General features: G+C 40.9%; 1 long non-coding RNA gene across 1 annotated transcript in view; it reads left to right on the plus strand.

Annotated features, from left to right (window-relative positions):
- Positions 1-19,261, plus strand: part of LOC138399044 (uncharacterized) — a 45,977-nt gene extending 26,716 nt beyond the window's left edge. Inside the window, exon 3 of the long non-coding RNA XR_011236080.1 lies at positions 18,815-19,261. This is a non-coding gene — a long non-coding RNA (uncharacterized lncRNA). The remainder of the gene's footprint in view (positions 1-18,814) is intronic.
- Positions 19,262-20,182: the final 921 nt, after the last annotated feature.

Below are 20,182 nucleotides of genomic sequence, written 5' to 3' on the forward strand. Positions count from 1 at the left end.
AGCAACCTAAAATGATATTCAGTACTGACTAATCTTGAACTTTATAAATCAGTTTCTCATCCTCAGAGGAATTTTTTTTTAGATGTTGTTTCCTGCACAATTATTGCCTTCTTTGATCTCACACTACCCTTGGTCTTTCAGATAAGGGAGACCAATAATTCCTCAGCTATAACTCCAGCAACACAGATAACTATCATGCCTTGTGTGACATGCAATCCATTATTCAGTTGTGAATAACCACCGTGGTCCTATATTAAATGTTTTACAACTCATGCCTTCATGGCTCACTGAGTTACTAATATAACACTTGTGACTATTTTTGTGTCCAGGAGGGATAAAACTCTTTATATCGTTTAATGGCATGTAATATTTAAATTAAAACATTTTAAGACACCTTAGTACAAGAAAATAACTGTAGTGAAGTAAATCTCCACGTGCAGCTTAGCTATTTTATTTTATTCTCTCCAATAAAGGGGCCTCCTCTCTTTGATGTATCCAGTAACTCTCATTATTGCCTTTTGGATAAACTGGATGAATATGCAGAAGCAAGATTCAGCTTCAGAAATCTCATGGTCTGCACTTACTGATGTTTCATCACTTCTCCTTTATCCATTTTGTAATGCACTGTTGAGTTATTTGTCCAGCATAAAGACTTCTTTGGAATGTAGTAGAAAACAAAAAAATGGTTCAAGATCTAATCACATACTTAAGGACAATCTTCCTACAGTTTTCAGTTCACCAAATAAAGAGTGAGCAGTCTAGAGATGGCTGGAAGAGTAGTTTCCTAATTTTGAGTCTTTGGCAAGCTGGAATTCCACCTGCTAAAATTCAACAGTGTGCAGATTGTTATCCAGTGGGTATTTTTGTATTTTCTGTTTGGTGCTCAACAGAGCAGACTGTATTACTGTGCTGGAAAAATATAACTTGCTACTCATTGGAGTATTAATCTATCAAAATATTTCCTGGACTTATTTTATAAAGTAACAAAAGAGCTATTATACATTTACCGTCAGAAAGTTCTTAGTTCATATTGATATTTTTAATTTCTTAATTGAATGGTTTTACTTCCTAGCTTAATGTAGACATTATTTTCAGATTATTAAAATAGGTTAATTTGTAAGTTGAATTGGATTTTTGTTACAAACTGAAAAGCCTTTTTGTAGCCCAAGAACATTTGTTTCCCTGGATCCTGTTTCTTCTTGCCCCCACTGCCCCGGACCCCTCTGCCCTCAAACATGGCTTTCCCAGTCTCCCGTTTCTACTTCTTATCAGTAAAGCAGCTACTCCGTGGGACAGTAGATGCTCGCTCTTTAGGACCAACTGATTCTCAAACATTTTAGGAGGGACGCAAATGTTTAGTATGATAGCAAAGGAGAAAAAGTATGAGAACATAACATTTTCTGGCATAGACATCAGAATAAAAGTCTGATCACTTACAACAGAAATTTGAACTCCAACCTAAAAGGATTTTTCTATTTTTTTTTCTGAGAAATCAATTGAGATGATACTAGATAGTAGGTTTTAATGTTCATATTTGGCATAAAAATCCAGACCAAAAGCTTTTTAAAAAAGATTTGTGTTTTTCCCAATCATGTCTGGGGACTATATATTGTTATTATTGTTGTTTTCATTACACTTCTCTGTATGTAAAGTTTTTAGCAGAAGATGTTCATAGTTTGTTTATACTTGGAAACTAGTTTTTCAAAAAAATCTCAAAAAACAACTATGGACTAAATCCAACCTTAGAAACACAAAACAAGGGTTGCTGTGTGTGTGTGTGTGGGGGGGATTGTGTGTATGCATGAAAGATTGAAAACAAGAGACCTTAATAGTGGAAATGACCATAGTGAATAAGACCAAAGTATCACGTACATTTGGATTATATGGAATGACATGATGGTTGATCTTGGTACCAAATTCCAATTCTTTAAATAATAATTTTAAAACTATGATGATAAATCTTTACTTCATTCATGTAGCTACAACTCAAAGTGTCTAGGCACTGGTGCTACTAAGGTTAGCAACCTAACCCTACCTAGGCAAGGCTTTGTCAGAATAAAATCTAGACTTCATAATGACCTTTTCATAGACCTCTTCTTTGCAACTTCCCATGTGAACTACGTGCCTTGCTGAAGTGTCAGGATGCTGACATGAAAAGAACAAGAGTTTTAGACTCAGAAACCTCAGTTTAGAATCTTATAGCTGTGAGGCTTTGGTGGAGTCATGTAGCTTCCCTGAGAAACAATTGTTTTTGCTGTAAAAGGTGTAAACTATATCACCTATCTTACAGGACTATTGTGAAGAAAAATAACTAAATATGTGAAAGTGCCTAATAATGCCTGGCACCTAGTAGGTACTCAGTGCATTTTATGTTTACAGGATATGAAGGATAGTGATTACCGATTAAACACGCAGCTGTACTTTGCAATGTTGCATCAAGCTTATTGCATTTTTTGCATTATCTCATTCATTGTCAATAGGTATTTATATGATTGTTTATTTGTGTCATCTGATCAAACTGGAATGAGGAAAGGAATAATAGAGAGTACACTTCTTTTAAAACTTACTGGAGAGGGGCCTGGTGGTCCGGAGTGTTTGCTTTCTGGAGATCTTAATATGTGTCGAATTCTTCACGTGCAGCGGCTATTATCTCAAATATTTTTGCTGTGGACTCTCTGCAGCCTTACGCCGCCTCCCCACACCACCCACACCTCCGCAACCCCCACACAACTAGCAGTTCATTTCCTTTCTAAAATTACTGTAAATCTCCAAGGCCTGGGAGCTGGAGAGGGCTGGAGCAGAGAAGCGGCTGTGTCCCTTTGCCCACCTCGCCTGCCATTTTCTGCCGCTCCCCTCGGAGAGCTTCAGAAGGCTCACGTCGGGTCTCCCTGACCCTCCGACATCCCCTGCGCCCTCTTGGTGGTAGGAAACCCCCCTTTCTGTTTGAAAAGCCAATCCTATTGTAGGCCCAAAGCTCTGCGGAGCAAAGGGCCGCTGTGGCTTGGAGGTTTTGACCACCTTGAATGGCTCACCCCTGCCATCTGAGTGTCCTCCTGGAGGCTGAGACCTCAAATGCGGCAGCCTGTTGAGATACATCCCGCATCTCTGTCCACGGTTGGTAGCACTTTAAGGGATAAAGCTTTGTGGCCTTGAGATCTTTTTGCCTCTTCTTTCTCAGCAAGTCATTCTGTTGCCATGGTTGTCAAGAAGTTGGTGCTTGAAATCAGGATCCTTGCCAAGTAGCTTTATCTTTATTATTTAAAATAAGTGTCAATAGTACCTACCTCACACAGCTCAGGGAGCCATAAAGTGAGATGAGATGCTGTGTCTGTCGCAGTTGGTGCATCGTAGGTGCTCAACTACATTTATTTTACTACTAAGAATAACAGAGATAACTGATTAAAACAAAACATAGGAAGGATTAGAAGAGCTGCAGGGCCATGTGCCTTTTGCTAGTTGAGCGAAGACAAATGGTGCTGATGGACACAGTATGAGCTGCTCCGCCCTGGTGGCGGGAGAACCGGGCTGGCTGGTCCTACACCTGTTCTGCGGCTCACGCCACCGCCACCGCTGGTTCTGACAACTGCAGGGAGCCCTGGCTGGGGGAAGGTGCCTGAGAGTGGCAGGATTTTCTTCGTTGGTTTCTCGATGAGCCATAACTCTTTCAGATTCTGTGCTCGCACGTGGCCTCGGAGCAGACCTGGCAGTTTCCATCCACCATGCAGGCTGGGAAAGGTAGGGTCTGGAAAACTCATAAAAGCTGACCGAGGGGTAAAGGAAAATCAATCTTCTCCTGCTTTGGACCAAGTTGACGAGAATCATTCTCCCTGATTCTCCATAAATTGGAACAAGGCTTAGGACACTAATCCTACTGTAATACCATTTGAAGACGAACACTGACATTTGTGACATTTAAATAACAGTTCAGGTCTGCTATTAAACCAGAGCCTCCAACTGTTTAACCTTTGCCCTTGTGTACTATATTCTTGGCCCAGTGCATGCAAATGTACTTATTAATGCATTTCAGCTTTTGGATGCCACATGCTTATTTAGTTTTGCTGGATACATTGCTTAATGGAAACTGCACTGCATCAAACACAAAATTTGTTTTAAAACTTCTAAATGTGATACATTCCACGGCTCTCTCTTACATTGTTTTTATACAGCTAAAGTTAAATAAAAAGTTGGGGCAATTATCCAAAAATATTCCTGTGGGTAGAGGAAAGGGTATTTCTTGAACTAAAATTATCTAGAGACATCCAAAGCCATTTGTTCATTCAACAAAGTTTCTTAAGGGCATTTTATGTATCGCATACATAAGATACAAAATAAAGAAGGTATGCACCCTGCCCTTAAAGAACCGTAGCTATGTGATTCTATGGTCCTACTCACATAGTTATGCACCTTAATTTATATACATCTTCCTTTGATCTTTGCCTGATGGCACATACATAATCTTTACTGGTGTCAAAAAAATATTCTCACTTTCATTAAAGTTATGTTAACTAATGAATTAGAGACTGGGGGATGTGGATTGTTCCCACTTAAATATGAATTTTTAAAAAAAATTAGTGTTGGTATTAAAGTCAGTAAGAACCTTCTCTTCATCTCTTGGATATTTTCCTAAACAGAAAAACACTCTCATATTCTTTAACATTGGATACCATTTATGGAGCATTGACAAATTTGCTCCACATCTGACAGAGAATGGAGTTGGGCCACTTTGCTACGAGGGTCACTTCAAACTCTGAGATTCTAGCGGCGGATATGAAGCCCAGCCCAGCCTGGGTGGGCGCCCATAGACCTGAACCTGATGACTGGTTCTGCCAGCAAGTTGCTGAAATTCTGCAAGCCTCGGTGTCCTCATCCATAGATGAGTTTAATGGCATGCACCTGGCTGGGTTGTTAGGAGGAGGAGAGAAAACAGTTCCGTGAAGACAGCCGACACAGAGCTTGGCAGGCTGTTGTCCCTCTTCTGCCCCCGGGGCTTTCGAGAGTCCCCCACCCCTGACTGCAGCCCTGCTCCAGCTCTGCTCAACTCACAGCACAAGCAGTTCCCTTCTAGGTCAGTAGGAGAGCGGATCCCCTCCCAGCCTCAGGAGTCACGAGGCAATGGCAGGAGACCGTTTTGGCTGTTATAGTTTTAGGCAGTGCTATGGCGTCTGGGAAGGTAAAGGCCAGGAATGTGGCTAAACATTCTACAACAGACAGGAAAACCACTTTCCTTCCCTCCAGCAAGAAGCATTTATCCTGCACAAAATGCTGATAGTTCAGAGGTTGAGACACCCTGCTCTAGGCTATGCTCTGGGTCCCAGGAAATCTGAAGTTCTACCCCCACTCAGGGTCTGTACTTCTTATCACCTGAGCCCAAGGGGTGGCTATTTGAGAGGCATGTGGGCAAAGTTGGGAAGTGTAGGGCGCCCACGGCCGTGTGAGGCCCCTCTCCAATGCCAGAGGATAAGGGAGGGGAGTGGCTCCCAGGCAGCAATCTCGTGCTGCCATTTCCCACGTGGAACTCTGAGGAGTCTGAGAATTCTGCGTGGGAACCCGGCCTTGAGAGTTGTTGTGAAGGCGTATTTGTCAAGGTCAGAGGATAAAACATTCCATTTAACGGTTTGATGCCAGATTGATAATTTACATATTTGGACATACAGTCTGCGGGCCCTTGTGTGCACTCTTGCTCTGGGCCTCACGTGCTGGGGATGGGCCTGCCAGTCAGATTTCCAAAGCTCTGTCTCCTTCCCTCTCCGTGGTGGGGGTTACTTGATCGCCACCTTTCAGGCTCAGGCCTAAGGGCTCACCTTTCCTTAAGGCAGATGGTGCACAGAGAGCGCTATTGCCAGGCGCACCACATGCTGAGGCTCAGTGTGGTTTCTTTCGGTTGCTGGTTTGTTCCAGAGTTTCTGCCCTTTTTTGTAGCTGAAACATTTCTGGTGGCGATCCTCACAATGACTTATTTTCCTGAGAGCTTTAGCTCCAGCTCAGGCTCGAGCCTCTGGCAGGCGGGCAGTAGCATCTGATCCAAGCAGGGGCCCTCGGAGTCTGTTCCAGGGAACCTGGAGCTGACGTGCGTCATCAGCCAGCCCCGGGGAGCCGGGCCGCTCCTGCGGTACCGTGAGCAATGCCGCAGGGCAGCATCTTCCGCCAGAAAGGAGATGCTGGGGAGAGAAAGGGGCAGGGTGACAGAGACAGACAGGCAGACAGACCTGCCTTGGTGGGTTTTTAGGCCCTGGAAAGATCCCTGGGTTTCATTAGATACCTCAGTCCTTCCAAAAAGCTCTCCTGTTTGCTCAAACTGGATTGAGTTGGCTTCTGTTACGTGTAGCCACAGGACCTTGACGAAGAGCCTGTCTTTTAAGTCCCTCTTCTAGTAAATGCCTTGAATCTCAGCACCTAACTTGCGCCGGGGTTTGGCCTTGTTCTCGCCAGGGACTGGCAGGCCGTACAGTGCGTGGAGCCCACGGCTGGATGTCACACTTCTCCTGCCGGCAGGACCCTCCCTGATCCCCGCAGTGGGGGCTTGACGCCCAGGAGCTGTCCAACGCTGGCGAGAAGGTTTGGTTCTGGACCTCATTCCCCTCTAGTTGCAAGAGGACGAGTCAGGCCACGTCCTTCAGTGTGACATGTTGTATTCTCTAGAAATTCACTTTAAAGCTGTGTCTATGTACTTCCAAATATCCAGTTAAAACTCCCCAAGCAAATTGAATTTGGAAGATTTATGAATAATATATAAGGAAACAACTTAACCTGGATATGTGCAGTTTATTACATATAATGTTGATATATCATTGCCAACAAATTGGTAGGAGAATATACAAATGAATGTTAAAATGCTGGCACAAGGGCCAAACTGAAGTGGAGTGGTGGTGTTGTTTCCAGTTTTACAAATAAGAAAACTGAAGCCCGTGTTAATGATTAAGGTGAAGTTTTAATTCAGGTCTCTTTGATTCCAAAGGTATGAGGATAGTAGAAAGGAACTCACATCGGGAAATGTAGAAACCAGTGGTTTCTTGTGGAAGAGAAATGTTGGGAATAATTATTATTTTTAAATCTGTTTGTGTCATGCAAAAATAGGTTTTAGGAAAATGGCTTAGAAATTCTGTGTCTTACTTAACATTACCTCCGACAGGCTTATCTGAGACATTTCTTCTCTCGCTCTCTGTTTGCTCACCTGAGGATTTAAGTCAGTGTCCATGAAAGCCTGTGGATTCATTAACATAGTCAAGTTTTTGTTAAGGACAAAAGAGTCACAATGGTTTTTAGATCTGGCAGAGTTAAGACGACAAGGTACTGCCTGAGTTGCTCGCTCTCCTGTCCTTGCCGATAATCTTTTAGTTCCTCCCTCGGGTGTGTCCGTCTTTTTCTTCTCATCTTTGTCCAGCTCAGTGTCGACCCATTCATGTGAGTGGGTTTGTCTGAGGTTTTCTTACATAAAGACTCGGGGTGGCTGTCTGGCTAATATGGTCATCTATGCCAATATTATTGTTAAGATGAAGCAGAGGAATTCCAAAAATCAATTCTTTGACCTCCTAAATATTCTATGTATGTGTTTCTAGGCTTGGGCTGGCCACAATCTTAAATTCAAGCACTGAATCTAATTACAGATCTATGTGCAGGAAAGATGTTTAGAGTAAGTTTGTCATGATACAGAGCATTCTATGCCAACAGTTTTATGACTTAATTTTGTTTATTCCTAAAATTCCCAGTCTCAAGGGCCTATCCAGGATCATGTCAAATAGGGAAGTCTTACCATGGTTGTTGAGTAATTAGACTTTTTCTCCCAAATTACTTTGCCATATGTTTTAATCAAAAACTAGCAACATTTAAACTCTTACAAATCCTACCAGTGACGGGAGAAAAGGAAAGGGCTAATTATAGACCTGTGTCCACGGTAGAAAAAATGATGAATCTTTTCATCACTCAACAGTAGAGGGATGCTCCAAATATATTGTTTTCTTTTTTCCCCTGGGAGTTATTTATTGGCCGGGGGGAGGGTGGACAGAACTGCTTTTGAAGTTAAACATCTTGCTTGGATGAGCAGATACGTTGCATCAAATCAAAGTAATAAAAAGACAAAATGCTTTATTAAATCTTCTTTATCACTATATTGTGCTCCAATAGGATGATCTAATTAAAGACACAGTTGAGCCTCTTTTCATCTGCAGAGGAGTTCACAGGCTTTCATTATTAAAAGGTTTGCACAGAAACTAATACATGGCTGTACCGCTTCCAAGTTCCTCGGTGGGGCCTCCTTCCTGTTTTGCTCTAATTGTTATGGATGCCTCGGCCGCCACTTCATGGCTGGATCCCAGTTAGTGCTTTTCATCTTCAAAGTACCTGGGAGGCACTAACGTGATTGGGATTCGTAATACCACTCTGAGGTAGGCACTGCAAGTGCTGTATTCTTTCCCAAGACATGGAAACAAAAGAAGAGAATTTAAAGTTGTGTTTGTTTGAACACTGATGGTGAACACCTGGCTTTCTGGTTCTGAGCTCCCAAATGTCTAAGTTGGCACTTTGCTGTCCCCTTCTCTCCGCAGCCCACTTGGATGCTGCTAATTCATTCCACGTAACAGGAAACTTCCAAGTAACCAAACTAATCACCATCGCTCTCATCAGAAATATGCCCCCAAATTAGAGAGAAGCTCACTAGCGATTGCCCTTGAGTTGGGTTCTTTCTAGATCCTCTTGATGTAACAAGTGTTTCCTGGGTGATGAATCGTGTTTTAATTTAATTCCTGAATCATATCATTCTTGCATGAAACTTCACTCAGATTGGACTATATATTAGGGGTCAAAAACTAGTAGCTGCATATAGGTCTTAATTGGCCAGCCAAGTTGTTTTATAATTGTGTTTTAAATTTGCAATTCTCGTGATGAAGTTTGTGCTTCTTACTCCAACATAGACCTGCCACCCTCTATTGCTTTACACAGTTGATTCTGTATAATTGATGTCGCCTGCTTCACTGATGAAAGCGTTTGCATTTACTCAACTCAGTAGAGTAGGGAAGGATTATTATCTTATTTCCTCCAAACCAAGGCAAATTTGGTTAAGTCAGCAAAATAGATACATTGTTGAATTTCCTTGACATCATCTCACCCCTGCCCAAAATGATCTCTCCCCTTTCTCTGTCAACTTCTTATTCTTTTATTGAATTTAGCATTGTCAGAGGAAAATAGTCTAATAAAGGAATCCACACTGAATTGTAAAGGACTGCATCAGCTTGATGTTTACCTTCCTAGAGCTACTGGAAGTATAAAAGAAGATGGTAGCTGTGGCCTCGTCACTGGTATCTGCCAAGCCCATGGAGACATTTGTGGGGACATAACTTTATTTTTTTGATCATGATTGAAATCTCTCGAATCATATTATATAGTTGTGAGTATTGGCTTTTACACTGTGTATGTATAAGGCAAGCCTTACGCCAAAGCCTGTTTCTCCTAAATTCAGATTTCTATGTCAGAATCTAGAAAGTAAGAAGAAATCAACATGTAAATGTTAAAAAAGATAAGTCTAAAACATTCTTTATTGACGTAGGCTTCTCTCTCTATTCAAGCACACAGGAAGACACCACAAGGTAAGAGAATATTTTGCGGTAGAAAGCACAGAACGCTAGCAGACCTTAAATTATTTCCTTTCTGAATGGGTTGCTGAGCAGCCTGGCCCTGGGAGTCTCAGGTGCAGATGGGGTGGAGATTTCCAGCTATAAGGAATGAGCTCCCATGGAGCAGCTGGTGGTGGTGGTGGTGGGGGGGACAGCAACTGGGAGTGAGCACGGAAACATTCCAGCTGTGACCTGTTTCAGGAGGGGACTGCAGACCTGGGAGGGGAAGCACAGGTCCCCAGCCCGGCTGTGTCCTGACACTCCTGGCCCTGCAGCTTCACTCTCCACTGCTTCAACTCACCCTCCGTGGAGATAAGTCACCCTGAGTCCTCAAAGGCCCCTGCAGCATAAAAGCAAGTCACTTCCTGAGACATGTGCATATCTCTGGTAATTCCTTTGGCCTTCCATTTTTAATTTTTATAGGTTTTCAGCCTTAGTTTAACAATAATTTGTGATCAAGATTAAATTAAAGTTTATTTTATTTTAAGTGACATTTTCACAACTAATTTGAACTTAGGTCTCTGGTTGGAGAAATATTTACAAAGAATTAACATCAAATTGCATGGTATAAATGCCATGCCATTCAACTATGTAAATAGCAGCTGAGATGTTTAATCGAAAATAAAACACTGGTAAATGTAAACATCATTTTTGTTCCAGTTGCTGTGATGTCGGCTTCAATGGCACAAATGAACGCAGTAACTGATGGTGGAAGTTGGAGTTTGTAACAGGGACCAATAACTCTAGCGTGTCTGGAAACCTTTTAGTACTTGCTGTGCTCTTCAAGGCTGTTCAGGCTACTTCTACAAACACATCATTTGTTGCCGTAAAGACTGGCTATTCGAGACGCCCTATATTGGCATTTTAACGTACAATTCAATGCACCATCAGAGATTTGGTTCCTTCACTCATTAAGCTATTCTCCGGCTGGAAATTAGGTATCTCTCTAGACTGCTTTATTCTCTCAGGCAACTACAAGTGCACCTGGACCTGAACTATCAAATTGTGCTTGTCTATGTATGTAGCTTTCAGTTTGTGTTGTATGGAACAACTGCTGCACCTCAAGCAAAACCTTCACGGGCCATATCTTGATAACCATAATATTCTAGGAAACCCACATACTTGGTCATGGTAGGAAAGGTATAATTACTCTGGGGATAGTTCTCTAAATACATCTATGTTTTGGGAAGGGGTCTTCTATTCCAGTTTTATAGGCTGTAATATGAGGGGATGAAATGGTAATACCTTTTTATCCAAACTTTGGCATAGGTGGAGGATTATTTCAATGATCCCAACTGATTACGTAATTTGTCTTTAAATGGCATTAATGGGAGAGCTTCCATTACTTTTCTTGGAAGACTGAGGACTGAAAAAAATAATAACTTACTATGAAGAGCATAGATCTGGAATCAGACCTCTTAGATTAGCTATGAAACCTTTGGCAAGTTATGTAACTATTCTACCCCTCAACTTTCTCATCTGTTAAATGGATATAGAAACAATACCTAGTTCACTGGGCTGTTGTAAGGATTAAATGAGGTAACATGGGTAAAGTGATGAGAACAGTGCTTGATGTGGTTAGTGCTATATAAATGTAATCATTATTCATTTAATAAGTAAATATTTATTAAGAGTTCTATTCTTTAGCATTGACTAATATCCATCATCCTTCTATATTATTATTATTATCTTTTATGGGAAACAATTCTTTAAGGAAGTAAATGTGATTATAAGCTTTCACTGCTTCTTTCCTCACAGTGAAGGTCACATTTTGAAGAGTTAGAATCTGATGAAAACCTGCTCAGATCTGGCAAAATTCTTAGTGTGAACACTTCCTTTTTTCATTTAAAGGGCAGCATCTGGACTTTAGTAAGCACATATGCAATAGAGTATTACTGTGACCTTTTTTCGGGAGGGTGAATATTTATTGGACTAGAAATATTTCAGAATGCATTATTGTGTTTAAAAATAGATTATAAAATAGCAGGTGCAGAATATTTCCATTTTTTAGTAGAAAAGTAATGTCTATGAATGCATAAATAATTGATATTTTGACCTTTTAAAAAGTTAATTTTATTTTACTCAAATGGTAAAAATATCATGAAAGGTAAAGTTCCATGTTAGGTTGCATTTTTTGCCATCATTTAGTGAAATGTTTATGTGCAAATAATGCTTTTACATTTCATATCTTATACAAAGAAAATTCAACTATAAGCTGATAGGAATCACCTGAAGTGAAAAATGAGAAAAATCTGACTTATGCTCACCAAACATTGGAATCCAACGTGAGAGTAATGTGTTCTCGTTAGCTGAGAAAGGGCCAGACCCTGTTATCTGTCATGAAGGCAAAGAGCCCAAGGCAGATGATCTCGCTGTCTGTTACAGCCACATCTCTATGATTGGAGTCAGGCAAAAAACCCAGGAACCATCGTATGACTGGATCTGTCACAGCGAAGATGGTGACGTGGGGCTCATCTAGTTTGTTTTCCATGCAGGGCATTCAATTTCCAAAGCTCAAAGTGGACTTTGTCAGAAATAGAAAATCATTTCCCCCATTCAAAGGCTTTTTAAAAACAAGCGAAACCAGCACAATTACGGCAAACGTTTGTCATTTTGCACACGTGTGTCTGTGTGTGTGTGTGTGTGTGTGTGTGTGAGATTCTATCATCCAATTTCCCTTTCTATTGGTCTCTGGCTTCCTTTTGGTGAAGCCTCACTGTGTGGAGTCCTGGGAGCTGCACAAGTGGCTAAAGGAGCCAGAGCCTCCCTGTCCCTCCCCTGAGATGACCGTGTGATTTAGATGTGGGCGATCGGCCGACTGTCTTCTGGGCATTTGGACCTGGAGCAAGTAGTAAGGAGGGACGGGATGGACGGAGGCACATTCCTGGCAGCAGCAGCTGCGGAGGAGTTGGGGGCTGCCCAGCCGCCTGGCCGCCCAGCTCTGTGGGACCCCCGGGCTCCTGGCATTTTCCCAGCCTGGTGAGCCGGCCTCCTACCAATCCTGCCAGCCTCCATATACCTCCATCCAATACTCTCCCCACATTTTTTTTCCTTATGATAATCAGAGCAGGTTTCTAAGTCTTGTAAACAAGACCTTTCACTGATGCCAACAATTTCAAAGCCTGAATATATAATAAAAGCCAACTTGAAAAAAAACGTTTTTAGCTGATTTTTTTCTCCTTATTTTTTTTAAAGCCAACATTTTACACCGAATTATCAATGCAACCAATGATAACCAGTCTTAGGGTGACTTAACCTCTAAGTAATGTTTTATTTGAACTTATCAGCTATTGTGAAATGGTATCAATTATATGCTTCTGTAGGATTTCACAAATAAAATTTGCCCAGATGTACTTTGGTTTTGCAGTCATCTCTAACTGGCCAGTGATGGTGTACACTGTAACTTGCTTCTGTATTTTCAGCACTTTTGCTTCTACTTGGGAATTAGAATTTTGACATTATTGGAAGAACCATTCTAATGTCTTGGGGAGGTGGGAAAAAGTAAATCAACAGACACGTAATTGGTTTTAATACTGTGTTTTTCAAAAGTGAAATGTCTGCAGTGGTGTTATTGGCTGAGATACTGGAGATAATTTTACATGTCAGGAACAATTAACACGTGTCCTGTGGGTCTGATTACTAGCGTTAAGGAAGTTCTGCTCTGTATAAACCCCAAAGCAAAGCCTCCAGGAAAGTTAAAGGTCCCTGTTCTACCATTAAAATGGGAAAGTAATGTGCCCTTTTTTGATTGACTATAAACATTGACTCGTGGGACTTTATTCTCCAAGGTGAAAACAAACATGAGTAGAAGATAAGTTGCTTTCCTTAAAAATTCTTCAACCTTTAGTGGAAACCATTTATCAGAAAATTTCTTAAAATAAAACTAAATCAATATTGCCCTTATGGTTAGTACAGGAAAAAAACAAGTTAAAAAGCCAAAGTGGATATTTTCCTAAAAATACAGCACAAAAGAAATTTTGCATGGTTGGGCTATCGCCCAGAAGAGTGATAAATTTGATATTTGATACGTGAAACTGCTGGAGGCATTGCATGAGAAGTTGTAATTATAAAATATTTTAGGAGTAATTAAATGATTGAAAGTGAATTTATGAGACATCCTGATTGTTATATATCATAGATCCTTGAAGTACAAAAGTAATGAGGTGAGATTCACACAAACACAGTAAATTAGATGCATTGCGAGTCATATAGAGCACCATTCAGATTCCGCATGGTACGTGAGCGGAAAGAAAGCAGAGTCGAGTCGTAAACCTGGCCCTCTGCCCCGAGCTCATTTCCCAACACCAAGTCACTACGTGGAGGCCGGTTTCCTACGGCGGAAAGTGAAAAGCATGGACTACAAGAGTTCAAGCTTCCTATCAGCTCTGGCATTCCACGATCCAAAACTTAATCTTTTAATATGTTTAATCTTTTGTACAGTTGTTTACGTTTTTCTCCTCTCAGGATGAAGGAAAAGCAGAACAGAAAGAAATGCGATGTCAGAGCAGACAGGGCACAGCAAGTGCCTGGGCTCCGAGTGGATTTGGGGATGCAGAAAGCCCTGGTTCATATCCTTCCAGTCCAAAAAAGACAGGTGGGAGGCACCGTCTTTCTAGCGGCCATCACCCAGGACAGAGAATACGTCTCTTCAGACCACAATCCTGGTGTCAAGCTGGAAAGCCCTGGATGAAAGAGGTGGTTTCTGCCTCTCACAAGCAGCCCCATGGCTTTGGACGAATTAGGTAGCCTGTGTGGCCCTGTTATCTTCAAAAGAGGAGGTGGGCCAGACCTTCAAAATTCTTTCCCACTCTTGTATTCTTTGATTCAAAGAAGCCACGTTTTGGGTATAGTGACCCAACTTGTCTAATAATTTAGGGTGAAGTTTTCCTTATTTCACCTAAACCATTATCGTTCCAAGTTGTAAAGTAGAGGCAGCTCCAAACTTGAGACTCAGTTTGTCATTTTAAACTACGACAGGAGAGTTCTGGACTTTTCCTCCAAGAAAGGAAATACAAAGAGCAGGGCACCCAGGCAGGCAGGCTGTAAAGTTGTGGGAAGATAGAGAGATTAGACATTTCTCTACCAAGGAAAGAAAGCTGTAAGAGGAAAGTGAAAGAAAAAAAAAGCAAGCAAGCAAAGCAAAGCAAAGCGGCCAGGGGGAAATGTGGGGGAGGACCGAGGAAACAGCGGCCTCTCCTGCCTGCGGGTCTTTGAAGTGAGGCCAGACCTGCCGCAGAGGACGGCGGGATGGGAGGTCGGGAGAAAAAGGAGATGGAGACCCTCTGTGCAGGGGTTAACAGGTACGTGTCAGAAGTGCTTTAGCCGAGCAAAATGCCCTGTGCATTCTTACATCCGTTTTAGAGGACTAAACCAATTCTGTGGAAGTTTCCCAAGATCCTCATGCAAGAAGGGTTCTGTGGTTTATAGCTCAAAAAAAAAAAAAAAAAAAAAGGATATTCTGTAATCAGAGGATCTTTTAAATTAGCAATAACAACAAACTGTGGAAGAGATCTGGTGTTTCATATTTAAGATTATTCAAAACAAACTGGTTTTATTTTTACTTTGGGGTGCCAGGGCGGGGGCGAGCCGAGCCGACAATGATCTGGAGAGCCCTGAAATTGCACGCCGGCAGCTGGCTGTCTACAAGGTCGGTGCCTGTAGCTCTGTAAATTATGAATGAGAACAAGGATCGCGGCTCTTCTCAGGCATGCTGATTCCGAAGCGATTCTAGCCAAAGGTCATAGCGGAGGTGACTCTAAGTTTGCTTTGGCACAACCTATCTTCTTATTCAGATAGCTGAGTGGATGATTGTGTAAAATTAGCAAAGGTTACTATGGAAACATTAGGAAAGTTTACCGAAAGTGTAGGAGACAGTAGCTCAAGTGGTATTTCCTTGAAGGAGTTATCCAAAGTGCTTCACATCAGTAAGTTCCAGGGAGATAGTTTTTATTTGTTGTTGTTTTTTGTTTTTTAAATTAGAAAACCAAACATTTTCCTTTCTGTCTGTCAGGTCTGTGTGTGTGAAAGGGATGCGGTTTTTATTTGCATAGCTCTCCTGGAACGTGCAGTCATGCAGCCACTCGGATGATTAAGAGCGCTGGCAGGAAACCTCCACCTCTGACTGTGTAATTTACCAGGACTTTTAAAAGCAAGGCTGATAAAATTCATAAATTTATCACATCTCTAGTGGTGGATGACACTCATCAAGTCCATTTCTAAAACTCTTTGGTTCTGTGCTTTTGTAAAGCCAGGTCATTGATGACAAACCTAATGCAGGATGATCAAGTCATAACTAACCTTTAAACGTTTCCTTGAAGGTTAAGACCAGAGGATCTGAATAAAAAAGTAGCAGGATCCTTGCTCTGATCTTTTCTGACATTTCCCAAATCCACAAGCCAGAGGGCATGGGGCAGGGCTGGGGCACAAACTGTTCCATACTCTACTGGCAAGTTGGTTTTTGAAGGCCAGGAAAAGAATATACACACATACATTATGCAACTAATATTTGATTTGCCTGTGGGTTTGTGTTTAATAAGCTTATCAAAAACACTCATCTGCAAAGAAAATTTAAGAGCACAGATGTAATAAATAATCGCAGAGTCACAAAATGCTGAGATGCAAATTTCTGTTTGGTGTAGTTTTTATTTTTAATTTTCTCATTCTTCTAAGCTCTTCTAGTACAGTTATACAAACAACTGATTTAGTACCATATTAAGGTTATGAAAATGGTTGGAAGCCTGGTTAATCCTTGAAAAAGGATTACATTACCTCCTCTTTTAATTTTTGGTCAAAATTTCAAGTAGAATGGAATATTTTACATGCATGATAACAAGCAAACTTCCTGTTTCTTACAAGATGGATGGTTAGTTGTCTTTGTATAACCAAATATCACTCTCTGAATAAGCAGGTCAGGCAATGCTAGACTTAGTTATAGCTGTGGGTACCGTGAGCACCTCTCAAATCAATAATGACAGAGGTAGCCTGATAGCAATTTATGAACCACAGTCCTCTGGGGGAACATATTTCAAACCATAACTTCATCTAAACTGTTTATCGGCTAAGCTTGCTCAAATGTATGAAGTGTCAAAAAGTTTCTTTGACATTAGGCTTGTTATTGTCCTTTGATTTATGTACTTAAGCAAAACGTAGTAAATAAAAAGATTGTTTGGTGGTTTGGTATTTTAAGGAAATGATTAGAAACATTTGCCAATGCTATTCATTTTATGCAGTTTTTTTTCTTTCTAAGTTAAAAAGAAAGTGTTTCCATTCAGTGAATGACTTCACAGTAACAGAGCCTTAAATGATCATTATAGTAAGCAGAAATGCTGATGAAGTTGCTATGAAGTATTCAGAAAACTCCAAACTAAACATGTAATGTTCACATATAAAGTATTTGTCTCTGTGCTTGAATTTTTCATGGCTGACAGTTCCCAAAGTGTCCCCTTTAATAATCTGAGGCACCTTTATGGTGGTAAATATGACTTATTCAAAACGTGGGCACCATATCTTAGTTGGTTTTTGTGGAAATATTCACATGGAAAATTCGAAGGTCTATTCTCTTGTAAAGCACCCTTAGAAAATTCTTGGGTATAGACAAAGCATTTTTATTTGCTTAGGAAAGGAAATAATTGACTTTTCAGATTTGTTGATGTTGGAATATTATAGAGGTATAAAATGCATTAAAAGGTAAACTCTAAGAATCTGTGGGCAAGATTTCATTTCAACATTGTAGTACCTGATTTTACATTTCATTTCAATTTGAAGCTTTTCATTCTTATAATTACTTAACCAGATTTTCATATTAGGCAATTCCAGGCAGAATGGATATAAAGACCCAAATATCTGATTATAAAAGTTGGCCAAAGATCCCAAAGAATTGTATTATGAGTTTTTAAATCTTAATTTTTCCTTATAGAACTTGTACAAATAGAATTTACTTGCACATCGAAGGGAAACAAGAAACCTATTGGAGACACACACATTTTAGTGCACGGGTTGCTTACATGAGGACTACTTCTGTTTCCAATACGTCTCCTTCTGAGTGCTTAACTACTAAGTTGATGGGCACCATAAAGAAAGTCACAGATATAAAAGAACAAATGAGTACACAGATATCTATACCAGCATTGTTAACTTGTTAGTGAATCTGTTTCCTTGAAAACAGGATACAGTGAAACTGTGTCTATTTAATGGAAGGTGGCTGCAAATTTACTGGAGAATTAGGAGAAAAGACTTCCCGGTGGAGTCAGAGGTTCTGATCTGCTATCCTTCAAAGAAAGACTGTTTCCTAGCTTGGCCAGTATTCCTACAGAGTAACCTATGCCTATTGATAAGTTATCGGATTCCTCTCCGGAATCAGCTGGTCAGGAAGGATGCAGAGGGGAGGGAGGGGACTCTGATAGTGACCCAGTCTGATCGCCAAGGTAGGAGGGGGCTGGGAGTTGAGAAAGGAAGAGTGAGAGAGGGAACGGATAGGAAAGAGAGAGAAAAGAAGAGAAAGAAACCAAAAAGGAACAACAAAACAAAGCAGGGAGATGGCAGCTAGAGAAAAGCATCCTTGTGAATGGAATAGCTTTTCAAATCTCCAGGCTCCTTAGGATGTGATTGCTCACCTGGATTTCTTGGGATTCTTAAGTCTCAGAACCCACTGAAATTGTGTGCATATTTGGTGTATGTATTTATACCCGTTGTTTTTTTTTCCTGAGAAAAGTGTCCTTTTCTTTGATCTGATTCTCCAAGGGGATCCATGACTCAATAAAAGTTAAGAACTACTGCTTTAGTGGAATCATACACAAATTTTAAAGACAAATGTCTTTAGATACCATTGATTGATCCTTTGCGTTACATTAAGTCAGCATTTTTCACGTCAAGTGTCCGGGGACAGTGGGGAAACAGTACGGTACGGGGACATGGCATTGATTTGGAGCCAGATATTTCTGGGACGCAAATACTGCATGGGAGGCTAAAGGATGGTGTGAAACTGGGCAGGTTACGCTGCCTCCTTAACTCTGTATGTTCTCCTATAAATGAAGATGATGGTAGTGATGCTGTAGGGCTGTCGTAGAGATGAAGAAGATGCAATCTTAGCCTACATTTATCGGGTGCTCACTATCTTCCATGCATTGTGATATACACTTTATATGCTTTGTGTAAATTAATCTTCTCAACCAGTTAGTGAGATTGATGTTATATTTATTTCTACTTTACAGATGGGGAAATTGAGGCAGAGAAGTCAAGAAATTTGCTCAAGGTCATGAAAGTAATGGCTGGTGGAGGTGGAGCGTGGACACCGCCCATGTGACTCCAGAGCCCGTGCCCTTGGCCATTAGACAGACCGGAGCAACGCACCTGCTGGGGCAGTTGCTTAGCTGCTGCTGCTGACGATGACTGGAGAGGATCCTGCTCCTTCCGTGGAGTGGTCGCCACACACTTCTCGCACTGAAGCTGTCCCTATTTCTGAAACATTTATTATTTTATTTTCCCTCCACATTGAACATTACACTGTTCTGTTCCTTCCTGTTCTTTCCTCCCCCCACCTCCCAGATGGCTTCCTAAGTTTCTCTGGTTCTGCAACTCTAAGGGAGAAAGGACAACAGGAACTGTGATGTGAGTTTCAGAAGAAAACTAATTTTCCATCATCTACACAAACTTATTGCCTAGACACTCCAGGAGAAATTGTGTCTCCCCAGACACCTAGGTTTTTTTTTTTTTTTTTTTAATCAGAATTAGATTTAATACTTCAGACGCATTATCCTAGTATGATAAGACCCAACCTACTCTACATGAAAAAACCCTAGAGATAGAAAAGTTGTTTTTTTTTTTTTTGGCTGGCCAACTTCCGGTAGACGATTATGTAACGTAAATGGGTATTATATTATTTGGTACTTTACATTCAAAGAAAGTTCAGAATTTTTCCTGTCTTGGAATGTTTTCTCTTTTTTCCCTCAAGGGATCTGGGTACTCATGAATGTATTTAGTGTACTTAAATCCTAGAAAAGCACATATATAAAAATTTAAGTTTCTTTTTCTTATAATCAAACCTTTTCTCTTTTTTAGTGCTGTTCATCAACAAAATGGCTGGCGTTGGCCTTAAGGGAATCTGATTATCTGAATTTTGGGGGAGATTTGAAAAGATATGTCCTTGTTGAAATAGACCCTTTTTTCTTTTTCTAGGAGAGCATGATTTCCGGGAGGAGCAGGACACATATGGAAGGCCTTAGCTTATCTTTACTGCCTGATACACCCGATCTGGACTCCAGAAAGGCCACTGGGATTCGGCCTCAGAGACAGGGTGTCAGTCACCGTGAGGGATGGGCTGGAGCCTTCTTTAATTTTTTTCTTTGGGGCACATGTAAGAAACAATTTGCCAGCGTTGATGAGTGTTATTCACAATGAGATGGGATATAATCTTGTTTCCCCAATGACTGTGCTTACAAATAGAATAGCTATCTTTTCTGTTAAATGATTTAAATGAAGCTCTGGGGAGGAAAAGGTGGCTTGGCAGATCGCTTAAGGGAAGTTTCTATTTCAGTGCTTTATTCTAAGGCTTAATAGTTCAACTGCCTGCATTAACCTAG

This window comes from Eulemur rufifrons, chromosome 18, assembly GCF_041146395.1.
Source record: "Eulemur rufifrons isolate Redbay chromosome 18, OSU_ERuf_1, whole genome shotgun sequence".
Taxonomy (NCBI): domain Eukaryota; kingdom Metazoa; phylum Chordata; class Mammalia; order Primates; family Lemuridae; genus Eulemur; species Eulemur rufifrons.